Genomic DNA, 15,767 nt, shown 5'->3' with positions numbered 1-15,767 from the left:
GGACTGGTAGCCCAGTATGCTCCTCTGTCCATGGGGTTCTCCAGGCAAGAATACCAGACTGGGTGCTGCTGCTGCTGCTGCTAAGTCGCTTCAGTCGTGTCCGACTCTGTGCGACCCCATAGATGGCAGCCACCGGGCTCCGCCGTTCCTGGAATTCTCCAGGCAAGAACACTGGAGTGGGTTGCCATTTCCTTCTCCAAGGCATGAAAGTGAAAAGTGAAAGTGAAGCCACTCAGTCATGTCTGACTCGTAGTGACCCCATGGACTGCAGCCCACCAGGCTCCTCTGTCCATGCGATTTTCCAGGCAAGAGTACTGGAGTGGCTTGCCATTGCCTTCTCCGTTGGAGAGTATGAGTGGCAGCCAATAACTGAACGATATTATTGGGCATCCACCTGTCTTAAATTTAGTATTACAGAGATTAACCAGAAAGCAGATCTGGGATGACATCTTCCAGGTCGTATTCATTAACAGATCTCCCTTGCCATCTTCTAAACACGTGTGGTTCACTCATCAAAGTCAAGCACTTGGTCAGCTCTATGTCAGAAGTCGCTGTACCGACGGCGCGCGCTCTTTGTCCCTGCCCTGCCCTCTCGTTTGCCTCCTGTCGTCCGCAGTGCAGTTGAGGGCGTGGGATATTTAATGGCAGCTTGTGGCAGCCTGGCACGGTGCGCTCACGGAGAACAGATAGTCCAGCTTCTCTGCTCTGTTTCACTTTTGTTTTCTTCAGTGTTCTCCTTTTAGTGTTTTAATTGGAGTATGATTGCTTTACAGTGTTGCTGCGTTAATTACCGCTGTACAATGAAGAAAATCAGCTGTATGTACACATATGTCCCTTCCCTCTTGAATCTCCTCCCGACCCCTCCCACCCCACCCCTCTAGGCCATCACGGAGCACCAAGCTAAGTTCCCTGTGCTGGACAGCAGGTTCCCCCTAGGGAACTTTATAGATGCTTTTGAACTGTGGTACTGGAGAAGATTCTTGAGAGTCCCTTGGACTGCAAAGAAATCAAACCAGTCAATCCTAGAAGAAATCAACCCTGAATATTCATTGGAAGGACTGATGCTGAAGCTGAAGCTCCAATACTTTGGCCACCTGATGTGAAGAGCCAACTCACTGGAAAAGACCCTGATGCTGGGAAAGACTGAGGGCAGGAGGATAAGGGGATGGCATAGAGTGAGATGTTTAGATAGCATCACTGACTTAATGGACATGAATTTGAGCAAATTCATTTACTCTGGAGACAGTGGAGGGCAGAGGAGCCTAATGTGCTACAGTCCGTGGGGTCATAAAGAGTCAGACATGACTTAGGGACTGAACAACAGCAACAACATCAGGAGAGACATATAAACGTGTTCATAGTATTAGAGATCCCTGTAGCCACAGACTATAAAGGACCCAAGTCTATCAACGGAGAAGCAAACTGTCATGTGTTTATGTAATAGAACACTTTAAGCAATGTAAATACATGGAGTAAAGCTGGAAAGAAAAGAAAGTAGATGGTCTCTGTGTGTTTGAAGTAAGTCCAGTGAATAGATACGAGGGTAAGAAGCCTTCGATGCAGAATTTACACACCACAAACCCGATTTTTATACTCCCTGACCTGCCCCTGACAACCTTCTTACTATCTCCCCATTTCCCACTTGCAAACCAAAGAGAAAGAAGTGAAAGAGGGGTCCCAGAGAAGAAAGGAGATGAAACAGCTGGCTTCTCCTACCACCAAGTGGCTGTATTTCAGTTGCAACCCACAAGTAGGGGCCTACCCATGGCCCATTAGGAAGAAAGAGGCAGATAAGCTGGGGGTGAATCACCCCGAAGCAGGTGCTATGTAGCGCCTGGCCGATTCCTCAAATTCTGGAGGCCTACCACACCTACCTCCTGTCATGGAGCTCCCAGCTCTGGGCTTCCCTGAATAACTCGTGCTGGCCAAATAACTTAACCTAACTTCCTGAGCAGACTCACGATTCTGCCATCCATAGGGGTCACTGGCCTATTCCTTTCTCTCTGCTGGTATGTGAATACATATAGGGCCTCCCTGGTGGCTCAGACGGTAAAGAATCCACCTGCAATGCAGGAGACCTGGATTCAATCCCTGGGTTGGAAAGATCTCCTGGAAGGGAATGGCAACTCACTCCAGTATTCTTGCCTGGAGAATTCCAAGGACAAAGGAGCCTAGTGTGCTACAGTCCATGGGATTGCAAAGCGTCAGACACAGCTGAAGCGACTAACACTGTCATACCATAGTTCAGCTAAGGCATCCAACCTCTTTGGTGGGGTTAAGTTGTACTTATGACTCTCCTGAGCTGCCATTTAAGACAGCATGGAAAATGCCTTGAACAACGGCCAAGAGCTTGAGTCTGAACTCCAGCCCTGCCAGCTGGAGTGACCAACCTTGAGTGGTCACTTAGCCAGTTTTGTCCTCAGTTTCCTAATTTGAGCACAAGACAGTTTTCAAACTGTTTCCTGGTCTCTATGCAAAGCAACTCTACCTTACCTGTTGGGGTTCCATTGTAGATCTGGCTTATAAAAACAGTTGTCACTGCAAAAAGAAAGTTTTGAAAACCATTGACTGGAGAGTCTCCAAGGTTCTGTTTGGCTTTCAAATCAGTAGTGTGTGAAAATTATCTTTTTAGATACAACAATGTCAGTGCCTCCAAAGATCTTAAATGAATCTTATTCTTTGTGAATATCTCCACTTAGTTAAGCAGATTTTTGCTTTAAGTAGTTTTCTCACTTTTTGGACAAAGCTAGAAGTACATTTACATTTGTCAAAATTCATAAAGTTGTATAATACAAAAGAAGAATTGACTATAAAGTATACATCATTTTAAAAATTAGGCATATGTTTTACATACACAAATATATATAACTGATTTTAATATTTAATAAAATATACCTTTTGTCATGTTTTGGCTATTCTTTTCCTATTCATTTTGTTCTATTCTGTTCTTTCATTGCAAAAAAAAAAAAAAACCCCTACTGATTGTGATCAACTAAGTTGGTTTGATTAAACTTCACTCATGGGTCATAATCCATATGATTTGAAAAATATTGTTAACAATAACATTCTTTGTATGCAAAAACCTTCACTTAATCTGTTCAAGATAAATAATAAAAATTTAAAATCCAGTCAAGATTTTCAACAGGTAGAAAACAGACCACTTCAATGAATTCACTTTGAAGTATTTAACACTGTGTCACAGTCCTTTACAGTATTAAGGAGGAAGAGTAACAGATTATTCCTGTGGTCACCCGAGTTTCAAAATTATCACTTAAAGTAGCTTCAGGAACCAGAAATGAACTCTTACCCAAAGAAGTCAGTCTGCAGCATTCAGAAGTTTTCAGAGAGGAGCAACCATTGCAAAGGAGAAAAAATCTAGTGATTAAAAGAAATTAACCCTCGTGCATTGGGCTGCTCATTGCCCTGATCTGGCAGGAATAACTGATAACCTTTTTCAGAAACTTCAAGTGCAGGTGCAGGTCAGCCTTCTCTATCTTCACATCTCCCTTCCCCTCTTTCTTTAAGGAGGAATGTCAAGGTTGGATAACTCCGGGCAGGACATCAAGAAGCAGGATCACTGGATGTCACCAGTGGGCTTCCAGACACAGTCCCTCCAGGCATCTCCATGGCTGCTCCACAGTCACTCACAACAGCTGGCCCTGTGGTCATGCCGAGCCCAGAGCTGGGGTCGTGATGAACAAAGGAGGGCACACAGAGTTTGGAACAGGATGTCTGGTAGCTTCCTCTATGGATCCAAGTCAAGAGCTTGTCCTTGCTCAGCAGCAGACAACAGGGGGCAGACATCCTGGAAGAGCAGCATGGCTGGGGGTGGGGGCTCTGAGGCGGACACCTGGAGCAGCCTGGGGTTCCCCTCCCGGGACTTCAGAGTCCTGACTGAGTGTCACCACAGATGAGCGGTGTAGAAGGACTACACCATGTCCGGTCCCTGAAATGACGGTTCTCCAGCCTGGATGGGAGGGGAGTTCAGGGGAGTACATGTATAGCTGAGTCCCTTTGCTGCTCACCTGAGACTACCATAAAATTGTTAACTGGCTATACCCCAATAACAAAAAAAGAAGAAAGGACTGTTCTCCTCCACCGTGGGAAATGGATGTACCAGCTTCACAAAGACCTCCCAATACTGTGAGCCAGTATGGAAAGGGGCCCTGCTTATAAATGGTTAGGGTGAGCTGTCCAATCTCTCCATGCTCAGCCATTTCATCCTAAAATGAGATCAAACGAGCAGATACCTTATGGTGCTATTGTGAAGAGCAAAGGAATTGATGCATGGTGCGTGGTTGTACCAGTATGTGGCAAATGGCAGGCGCTCAGAACACATCAGGCACTATTTTCAGTCTCTCCCTCTAGGTTCTTTCATGGGGAAGGGCCACCCCTGGTTTGTTGTATCTCCAGGGCTGGATACAGTATGTGGCTTACAATGCAGGTGTTCAAAGCAGGCAGAAAGGAAGGAGGAAGGCAGGAAGGAGGGAGGGAGGGAGGGGATATTCACAGACCCAGAGTTTAGAGCTTTTATAGAATTGTTGGCTTTGCCCTCCTCCCAGACCATGCCTTCTGCCCACAAGGTAACAGGAGTGACTAAGGTGCTGGCTGACTTTTGTCCAGGCTCTCTGCCCCTCGCTGGCTCCATCTCAGAGGGAGTGCTCTGGAGACCAGGACACTGGACTCAAGGTGAGGAGGCAGATCCGGTGGCGTTTGGCTCAGAAATAGCTGTCTGCCGTTTTCCGGATGATTCATCGACCGCAGCTGGCCTCCTGCCGGATCCCTCTGCTCTTCCTCCCCTGTAGGCTGGGAACCAGGAGACTGACCTACATCAGATCCCCATCAATACCCCGGGCAGACTCCCTTGGTGGTGTTTGTTTCCAAGGGTGAAACAAGGGGACTGGCCTTAAGACTCAGCTTGAAAGAGGAAAAATGTGTGGATTTGGGAAGGAGCCACCCATACTTTTTTCCTTAAGTATGCAGCAATTAACGAATTCATTCATTTTTTCATTTGCACGGCATGTGGGATCTTAGTTCCCCAACCAGGGATGGAACCCTTGGCCCCTGCATCGGGGGTTCAGAGTCTTAACCACAGGGCCATCAGCGAAGTTCCAAATTTCTCCACTCTTGAGTTTCTAAGTGTCAGTCAGGACCCACAGGCAAGATCCTGTTCAGGGAGGACCAGGCTCCAGGAAGGGCTGATGGAGGTTCTGAAGTTCTGATGTCTCAGACGGATCAGGAGCTGCTCTTAACACCCTTTGTACCGTTGGAGGCTGTGACCCCCTCTGCCCTGCCCTGCAGCTATATCGTTACTCTTTTCAGCTTCCTTGTTGTTTGGTCGCTCATTTGTGTCCAGCTCTTTGCGACCCCATGGTCTGCAGCACGCCAGGCTTCACTGTTCTTCACCATCTCCCGGACTTTGCTCAAACTCATGCCCATTGAGTTGATGATGCCATCCAACCATCTCATCCTCTGTCGCCCCCTTCTCCTTCCCTGCTGGAGGTGAAAGCCCTGAGAGAGGGACCTTGCCACAGACAGAGCCTCTGTAAGCATCATGGCAGGAAGGAATGAAGAATCACCAGCGCAGGAAGAGCTGGAACTTGCCAGCTTGAGACGGACTAGAGACTCGCGCCAGAGAAGTAGATTCAGCAGGACTGCAAGAGGCAAGTTCTGTCAGGATGGGTGTCCTGAACCAGCCCTGGAGACAGCTTCTTCAGGAATCAGAAGGAGTGTGTGTTAGTCACTCAGTCATGTCCGACTCTGCGACCCCATGGACTGTTGCCCACCAGGTTCCTTTTGTCCATGGAATTCTCCAGGCAAGAATATTGGAGTGGGTTGCCATTCCCTTCCCCAGGTAATTTTCCTGTCCCAGGGATCAAACCGGGGTCTCCTGCATTGCAGACAGAGCCACAATCTGAGCCACAGTCTGAGCCACCGGGGAAGTCTCACCCATTCGCCAAAGGAACTTCAGGCAACACAAATGCCCTGTGAGCCCTTCAGGGCATCACTGATGCCCAGTGACTTCTTTCTTCTCCCGAGGACCTGGCTCTTCTTTTGATCCCTCACTTAGGCTGGGGCTCCAGGAACCAGCTCTGCTCTCCTGAAGCCTGGCTGAGCCCTGCCCCTCCATATATCATGAAAGTAACAGGGGCCTCCAACAATCTGCATATCCCTGTAGGGAAGGCAAAGGGGGATCCTTCCTCCCCTCCGCACGTTTTCCCAGTCCTGGCTGTCACACGCCCCTCACCCACACAGCACCTTTACCTGCCCTTCCCTCAAGCCACAGCTCCAGGCCAAGCAAAACCTCCTGGGAAGTGTCTCTGCTGACGTGACCGTGGAACTCCCGTGCCTAAAACCCTCCTCCTCGCTGACTGGCTTCTCTGAAGTCTTGGTCTGGCTCTATCCTCCCGCTGAGGACGCACTTTCCTTGGGCTACAGGTGTCCTCTGCTTCCATCCAAAGAACAGACCACCTTGCTCCCAGCAGGGGGCTTCACTCTTGGCCAGGTTGCTCTCTCTTTAGAAACCCTCAAGGGGCTTTCTTGGTGGTCCAAAGTTCAAAAATCTGCCTTGCAATGCAGGATACAGGGCTTCCATCCCTGATCTGGGAAGATCCCACATGCTCGGCAGCAACTAAGCCTGCGTGCCACAACTATTGAGCCAGCACTCTAGAGCCGCCAGCCAAAACTACCGAGTCCACACGCTGCTCTTACCGAAGCCTGCACACCTTAGAGCCTGTGCCCACAGAGAAGCCATTGCAATGAGAAGCCTGAGCATTGCAACGAAGAGCAGCCCCACTCCCTGCAACTTAGAGAAAGTCCTTGGGCCACAACAAAGACCTCCCCCCAGTCAAAAAATAAAATAAATGAATAGATATTTTTTAAAAATTAAGGATGCCCTCAGTCCAGGCAGAAAACTAAACATAAAATACGATAGAAAAAATAAAAAAGAAGCCCTAATGTCCCATCCTGGCTTCTGGCTGTTTCTGCCACCTCAGTCTCTGGTTTCACAGAAAGCGGGGCCCTGATGGGGTCTTGGCAGGGAAGGGACCAGAGCGTGGCTCTGCCCTTTCTGCTTCTGGAACTCTTTTTCCAATCGCTTTGCTGGAAGTCTTTCATGAAGAGCACATTCTGTTTCTGGGGGTATGCTTCCTGCTCCGTGACAGTGAGTTCTGACCAGCGACACTCTGTGGCATGACACGCTGAGGCCACATCTCAGAGCACAGCTGACCAAGTCCCCTGGAGCTCTGCCAGCTCCCCGAGGGAGCGTGACCACTCTGCCCATCAGAGATTACTACCAAGAGACCCACTGGCTAAAAAGTCTAAAGTGCCCCAAAGAAACACCTGTGTCTTCCCCCAAAAAAGCAGTGAGAATTGTCCTTTTCTTTCTTGTTTTGCATGAGATATCTATTGGCCTGTGCTGAGCATGTGGGGCCCTGGTTTCAGGGCTCACCAGAATAGCTGGTATGGGGCAAAGGTACAAAGATGTTCCACAATTTAATCAGACATGAGGAACACACCTCATTTTTTTTTTAAGCCAAAAAACCAAAATCTTACTCAAGACCAAGTCTCTTGTTAGCTTGGAGACTGAAAGAGAAGTTACCATTGGTTTTGGATAAAAGTGAGAAGAGGCCAGAGGTCTCGAGGTTACATTCTGCTACTCCTGATAGAGGCAGTTAGTTAGCCTTTCTCTCCCAAATGACTGGCAGAGCAAGGGGACAAGCCTCGAGGTGTCCCTAAAGCTTCAGTGGGGTTTGGAGAGTTAAATCTCGCATAAGTGTTAGTCGCTCAGTCGTGTCCGACTCTCTGCAACCCCATGGGCTGTAGCCCGCCAGGCTCCTCTGTCCATGGGATTCTTCAGGCAAGAATACTGGAGAGGGTTGCCATTTCCTCCTCCAGAGGAGCTTCCTGACCCAGCGATAGAACCTGGGCCTCCTGCACTGCAGGAAGTTCTTTACCATCTGAGCCACCAGGGAAGCCCCTAAATGGTTGTTCCTAAAATTAGCTCCTTGGTATTAGAGTATTTCTGTCTTCTGGATTCCAAAACTGTATTCAAACAAGCAATTCCTTGTCATTTTGACAAAGGTGAGCTTCTCAGTGTTTCAAGGGCACATTTGAGGTGACAGGTTAGTGACCAGTCCAGGGCACTCGTTGGTGAGACCACCAGGTTTGGTTTAGGTTGGCCACAGCATGTCAACACAATCATAATTTTCTAGCTAACGGGAACCTTTGAAATTATCTAGTTAAAATTTCTTCTTGGATTTTTGTCAATCCCCGTTTTGCTTTTAAGATGATTATCTTTGAATCAATATACTGCTGGTGGGAGCAGAAATATACCCTTTTTGAAAGCTAGCAATATCTATTAAAATTCCTACAAAATCAAAACTTTTTGGTCTGTTACCCACTATTTCCATTTTTAGGAATTCTTCCCAAGAAATCATCTGGTGTGAATAGAGATCTATTACAAGGATGTTCATCCAAGTTTTATTCTTAATCAGCAAAAAGTTGGAAAACAACCTAAGTGTTCAACCACAGGGAAATAGGAAATAAAGTACGGTGTATCTACACAAAAGAGCTGTGGACAACACAGCTGATAAAGCAAGTTATTCAATAAGACAGGAACGTGCTAGAGAAAAAACAAAGTACGCATTTTATCACATTGGATAAAAAACTAAAGAGGCTACCACTCCCCCCACCCCTCTTTCTTCCTCTTACCACCACAAATAAAAACAGTGATTCATTCACTTTTCCCTCCAGACTTCTCTAAAGGAGAAATTTGTCGGCTTTTAGAAGTTCAGTTCAGTAGAGGATGGGGTGGGATTGAAACCAATTTTGATACTTAAGAATAATCTTCAGGATCTAAAAATGTGCCTCTTGTAAACAGATAAAATGCTAACAAAAACAGGAAAAGTCTTCATGTACAGGAGTGCATAAAATAACGGTGTGGCTGGTTTTTCTTTCAAAATATTTAGACAATTTCTATTCTTTTTATAGAAACCACTTTTAGGTCCGTGCTTTTAAAGCCATTGTTCCTCTGTCTTTGTAGAAGTGTCTATTATAACATCAAAAATAAATATACAGTTCCATTCTCTGTATTCTAAATATTTTGCTTTCTCACATCCTTTCTGCATCCTTACTGTGTAAATTTTCAGATAATACTAGTAATGAGCAAAGAGAAGGGAGGATGAGAAAGGCGTTTTAAGAACTGCACTGGCTTCTTCCTGCCGGTGGGAAGGCCTGCAGACCTTGGAAGCTCTTGAGCTGGTGAGAGACACTGAACCCCTTACCTGGATGGTACTCTCCTGGGGACTTGCCAGGTGGTGCTAGTGGCAAAGAACCAACGCAGGAGACACAGGGGACACGGGCTCAGTCACTGGGTAGAGAAGATCCCCTGGAGAAGGGAATGGTACCCACTCCGGTATTCCTGCCTAGAAAATTTCATGGACAGAGGAGCCTGGAGGGCTACAGTCCATGGGGTCGCAAAGAGTTGGACACAACTAAGCGGCAAACACACATTCCTGGGCTCAGCAGTGATTAGTTGCCTAGACCTGACTGCTTCTGCCTTTGCTCCAGCGTTAGTGAAATCCTTCCTCATCCTCTCTCCGCCTCATCTTTTTATTCCTGCTTCGATGGAGGTTTAGATTTTGCCCTTGAGTACTGATGCTGCTTCGTCTCTCAGTTGGGTCGGACTCTTTTTCAACCCCAAGGACTGTAGCCCGCCAGGCTCCTCTGTCCATGGGATTTCCCAGGTAAGAATACTGGAGTGGGTTGCCATTTCCTTCTCCAGGGGATCTTCCTGACCCAGGGATCGAACCCAGGTCTCCTGCATTGCAGATGATTCTTTACTGTCTGAGCCACCAGGGAAGCTCGCCCTTGAGTATACAAGAGTGGAAAGGCTAATGGGCCAGCTGGAAGGCTAATGGAAAGGCTAATCTTTCCATCTTGGATGGGAAGACGGCTGTCTCCTTGCACCTGGCTGGGTTCCTTGCTGCCCCATCACCTCAGCTTCAGGGCAAGGGGCAAAATTATTATTATTATTGTTATAGTTTTTATTAATGGATTTGTGTATACCCATTACCTGTTGTTTATTGAAGTACTTCTAAGCTTGGATTTATTTGGTCTGATCCGTTCTACTTCCTAAAAGCTCAAACGTACAAAATGTGACGCAATTCCATATGCCCCTTTCTCTCCAGCTTACTTTCTTTCTTTGATGCTGTCTGAAACATGCCCCTTTCCATCTCCACTCTACCCCTCCTGTAAGCCCACTCTTCTTGTAAAACTATAAAAATGGAAACAAAAAACAGTATCAAAAGGGAATCATCACACAAAACTGTAATTCGAAAAGATACAAACACCCCTATGTTCACAGAAGCAGTATTTGCAATAGCCAAGACATAGAGACAACCTAAATGTTCAGTGACAGATAAATGGATAAAGAAAGTGTGGTACATATCTGTATAATGGAATACTACTCAGCCAAAAAAATGATGAAATAATACCATCTGCAGCTCCACGGATGATTTTAGAGATTATTATACTAAATGAAGTAAGTCAGAAGGAGAAAGACCATATGATGTCGCTTATGTTTGTAATCTAAAATAAAACACAAATGAGCTTATCTAAAAAACAGAAACAGACTCACAGACACAGAGAATAGACTTGTGGTTGCCAAGAAGGAGAGGGATGGAGGAGGAAAGGAGCGGGATTAGCAGATGTAAACTGTTATATATAGGATGGATAAACAGCAAGGTCCTACTGAATAGCACAGGGAACTATTAATACATTCAATATCCTGGGATAAACCATAATGGAAAAGAATTGAAAAAATATATGAATCACTCTGCTGTCTAGCAGAGACTAACACAACACTGTAAATCAATGATACTTCGATAGAATTTTTTAATTAAAAAATGTAAAAATAATAAAAAAGGAAACCATCACAGATGCTCGCATTTAAGTATTGAATTCTCTGCTTTTGGCAGTGAGAATCAAGCCTGGTGCAGTTCTGTTTGGGGTCCAGGTTATGGGAAATACAAGAGCCACACATTGATTTTTGTTTTAACCTTGACTGCTTATTTAAAGTGAGCTGGCATCAAACACTCTGTTGATAGCAGAATTCTAATTTCGGATGAGTAACAGCCTAAAACATCTCAGACATGATGACTGGAGCTTGAAAATCTGTCCCCAGTAGTGGCATTCTCAGAATTTAAGGCACACTTCACTTGTGGTCCTGGAAGCATTATTCAAATCATTCATAAGATGGGAAAAATAAACTACAGAGGGTTCAACTCAACTATCCTCAAAGCTAACTGAAAATAACAAACAAAAAACCCAAAAACAAACAAAAAGGTAACAAGGCATTAGCATAAATTGTGATTTAAAATAGTCACTTTCATTGCAAAATATTGGCCCACAACCCTGCCAAGAAAGGACATATGTAAACATAATTTGTCTTCACCCAAATATATATTTGGAGGAAACTTCTCTATGAATTTGAACAGTCCCAGGTGGCCCTAGTGGTAAAGAACCCGCCTGCCAATGCAGGTAGACCTAAGAGGCGCAGGTTCGATCCCTGGGTGGGGAAGATCCCCTGGAAAAGGGCATGGCAACCTCTCCAGTATTCTTGCCTGAAGCCCATGGAATGAGAAGCCCGGTGGGCTGCAGTCCACGGGGTCACAAAGAGTCAGACACGACTTAGCTATTAAGCATGATAGAATTGCACTGGGATTCAGAGGGCTTGAGCCTAATCCGATTCACAGCTGGGACCTCTTCTGCATTTTGGCGACAGTTCAGTCCTGCTTACACTGAGTATGGCTTACAGATGACACTGTGTGTGCCCAGGCAAGGAGAGCATGGACAGTGATTAAGAACACAGACCTTCCTAGGTGGAAAGGGCTTTGGAAATCACCTAGTACATCACTCTTAATTTGGGCCAGGAAGGAATAAAGCTCAAAGGAATGCAGAGAAACCAAAGACTATGGCTATTCTGGGAACACTCAATAGAAACAACCTAAATATACCCCTACAAGTGCAAACGGCCAGAATGATGAGGTCTGTCTTGCAGCTGCTGCTGCTAGGAAGCCGAGAGCATTTTAGATGGATGGGACCCGCCTGCATTTCAGAGACTCCTCTGGAGGTAAAATAAAGAGGCTACTCTTTTTTGGACTTCAATTTTAAACTTTGGACAAGATTCAGGTAAATTTTAACATCTTTAAAGTGACTCGTTTTTAGAAAAGGAAGTCGTGCCTCTAGGGAAAGAAAAATTCAGTCTTAAGAAAAAAGACAATGTGAGTGCTTCCTAGCTCCACATGGAAACTTTCTGGGAGAGGGGGTTTCACAAAGGGAATCAGGTGAATTAGACTGCAAGAGTCCTCAGCCTCCGGGATCTAATGCCTGATGGCCTGAGGTGGAGCTGCTGCAATCATATAGAAATACAGAGCACACTAAATGCAATGTGCTTCAGTCATCCTGAAAACCACCCCTACCCTCCACCCATGGAAAAACCTGTCTGCTACAAAACTGCTCCCTGGCGCCAAAAAAGTAGCAGACTTCTGAATTAGAGCATCTGTTAAGGCTTTTTGTCCGAAAGATAGACAAAGGAAAAAGAGCAAACTCATATGCTTCTTACCATTAAGAAACCAAAAAGATAACAAATGGAAGGGGAGAAAATATGCCCAGACCACATATCTGACTAGGGACTTGTATCCAAAATATAGGGGCTTCCCAGGTGGCACTAGTAGTAAAGAACCCACCTGCCAATGCAGGAGAAGTAAGAGATGTGGGTTCAATCCCTGAGACATGAAGATCCCCTGAAGGAGGGCATGGCAACCCACTCCAGTATTCCTGCCTGCAGAATCCCATGGACAGAGGAACCTAGCAGGCTACAGTCCATGGAGTCACAAAGAGTCAGACACGACCGAAGCAACTGAGCATGAGGATCCAAAATATATAAAGAACTCTGATGACTCAATAATAAAAAGACAACTTCATTAAAAAATAGGCAAAGGTGATTTAAAAATGGGCCAAAGAATACCTCACCAGCCAAATACCTCACCAAAGAAGATATACAGATAGCAAATAAGCATATGAACAGATGCACCACATCATATGTCATCAGGGAAATGCAAATTAACACAGCAATGAAATATCACTACACACACAGATTAGGATAGCCAAAATCTGGAACACTGACAACACGAAATACAGGCAAGGGTGTGGAAAAACAGGAACTCTTACATTGTTTTGGGGAATGCAAAATGGTACACCACTTTGGGGGACAGTTTGGCAGTTTCATTCAAAACTGAACATACTCTTACCATATGATCAAACTATTATGCTTCTTGGTATTTACTAAAAGAAGCTGAAAACTTATGCCCACACTAAAACCTGCACAGAGATGTTTACAGCAATTAATAGCAATGGTATGGACCTAACAGAAGCAGAAGATATTAAGAAGAGGTGGCAAGAATACACAGAACTGTACAAAAAAGATCTTCATGACCAAGATAATCACGATGGTGTGATCACTCACCTAGAGCTAGACATCCTGGAATGTGAAGTCAAGTGCGCCTTAGGAAGCATCCCTATGAACAAAGCTGGTGGAGGTGAATTCCAGTTGAGCTACTTCAAATCCTGAAAGATGATGCTGTGAAAGTACTGCACTCAATATGCCAGCAAATTTGGAAAACTCAGCAGTGGCCACGGGAGTGGAAAAGTTCAGTTTTCATTCCAATTCCAAAGAAAGGCAATGCCAAAGAATGCTCAAATTACCCCACAATTGCACTCATCTCACATGCTAGTAAAGTCATGCTCAAACTTCTCCAAGCCAGGCTTCAGCAGTACGTGAACTGTGAACTTCCAGATGTTCAGGCTGGTTTAGAAAAGGCAGAAGAACCAGAGACCAAATTGCCAACATCCTCTGGATCATCGAAAAAGCAAGAGAATTCCAGAAAAACATCTATTTCTGCTTTATTGACTATGCCAAAGCCATTGACTGTGTGGATCACAATAAACTGTGGAAAATTCTGAAAGAGATGGGAATACCAGACCACCTGACCTGTCTCTTGAGAAACCTGTATGCAGGTCAGGAAGCAACAGTTAGAACTGGACATGGAACAACAGACTGGTTCCAAATAGGAAAAGGAGTACATCAAGGCTATAGATTGTCACCCTGCTTATTTAACTTCTATGCAGAGTACATCATGAGGAACACTGGGTTGGAATAAGCACAAGCTGGAATCAAATTGCCGGGAGAAATATTAATAACCTCAGATATGCAGATGACACCACCCTTATGGCAGAAAGTGAAGAAGAACTAAAGAGCTTCTTGATGAAAGTGAAAGAGGAGAGTGAAAAGGTTGACTTAAAGCTCAACATTCAGAAAACTAAGATCATGCCCTCCAGTCCCATCACTTCATGGCAAATAGATGGGGAAACAGTGGAAACAGTGTCAGACTTTATTTTTTTGGGCTCCAAAATCACTGCGGATGCTGATTGCAGCCATGAAATTAAAAGATGCTTACTCCTTGGGAGGAAAGTTATAACCAAACTAGACAGCATGTTAAAAAGCAGAGACATTACTTTACCAACAAAGGTCTGTCTAGTCAAGGCTATGGTTTTTCCAGTGGTCATGTATGGATGTGAGAGTTGGACTACAAATAAAGCTGAGCACCGAAGAATTGATGCTTTTGAACTGTGGTGCTGGAGAAGACTCTTGAGAGTCCCTTGGACTGCAAGGAGATCCAACCAGTCCATTCAAAAGGAGATCAGTCCTGGGTGTTCACTGGAAGGACTGATGCTGAAGCTGAAACTCCAATACTTTGGCCACCTGATGCGGAGAGCTGACTCATTTGAAAAGATCTTGATACTGGGAAACATTGAGGGCAGGAGGAGAAGGGGACGACAGAGGATGAGATGGCTGGATGGCATCACCGACTCAACGGACATGGGTTTGGGTGGACTCCAGCAGTTGGTGATGGACAGTCCATAGGGTCGCAAAGAGTTGGACACAACTGAGCGACTGAACTGAACTGATAGCAATTCATAATTGCCAACCAAGATGTATTTCGATAGGTGAATGGGTCTATAAATTGTGGTCCAATCAGACAATTGACTACCTGGTAGCTCAGCTGGTAAAGAAGCCACCTGAAAAGCTGGAGACCCCGGTTCGATTCCTGGGTTGGGAAGATCCACTGGAGAAGGGATAGGCTACTCACTCCAGTATTCTGACCTGGAGAATTCCATGGATAGAAGAGCCTGGCAGGCTATAGTCCATGGGGTCACAAAGAGTTGGACATGACTGAGCAAATTTCACTTTCACTTCACAAAGGAATATTATTCAGTGCTAAAAGAAATGATTTGTCAAGCCATGAAAAGACATAAAAGAACCTTAAGTGCACCTTAGTAAGTGAAAGATCTGATGTGACAAGGCTGCCTATGATAGTATTCCAACTATATGATATTATGGAAAAGGCAAAACTTGGAGATGGTAAAAAGATCAGTGGTTGCCAGAGACAGGGATTGTTAGAAGCAGGGAGAAATAAATATGCAGAGCACAGAGGAATATTAAGGCATGAAGATACCTTGCATGATACTATAATGATGGACATAGGTATATGCATTGGTACAAACCCATAGAACGTATGGTACCAAGGGCAAATCTGAAAGTAAACTATGGACTTTGAGTGATTATGATGTGTCCATGTAGGTTCATTCTTGGTAAAACATGGACCACTTTGGTAAGTGATGTTGATAGTGGAGACTATTTATGT

This window comes from Moschus berezovskii, chromosome 12, assembly GCF_049115385.1.
Source record: "Moschus berezovskii isolate FMDL1 chromosome 12, NW_MosBer_1.0, whole genome shotgun sequence".
Taxonomy (NCBI): Eukaryota; Metazoa; Chordata; class Mammalia; order Artiodactyla; family Moschidae; genus Moschus; species Moschus berezovskii.
Note: the sequence above shows the minus strand (reverse complement) of the source record.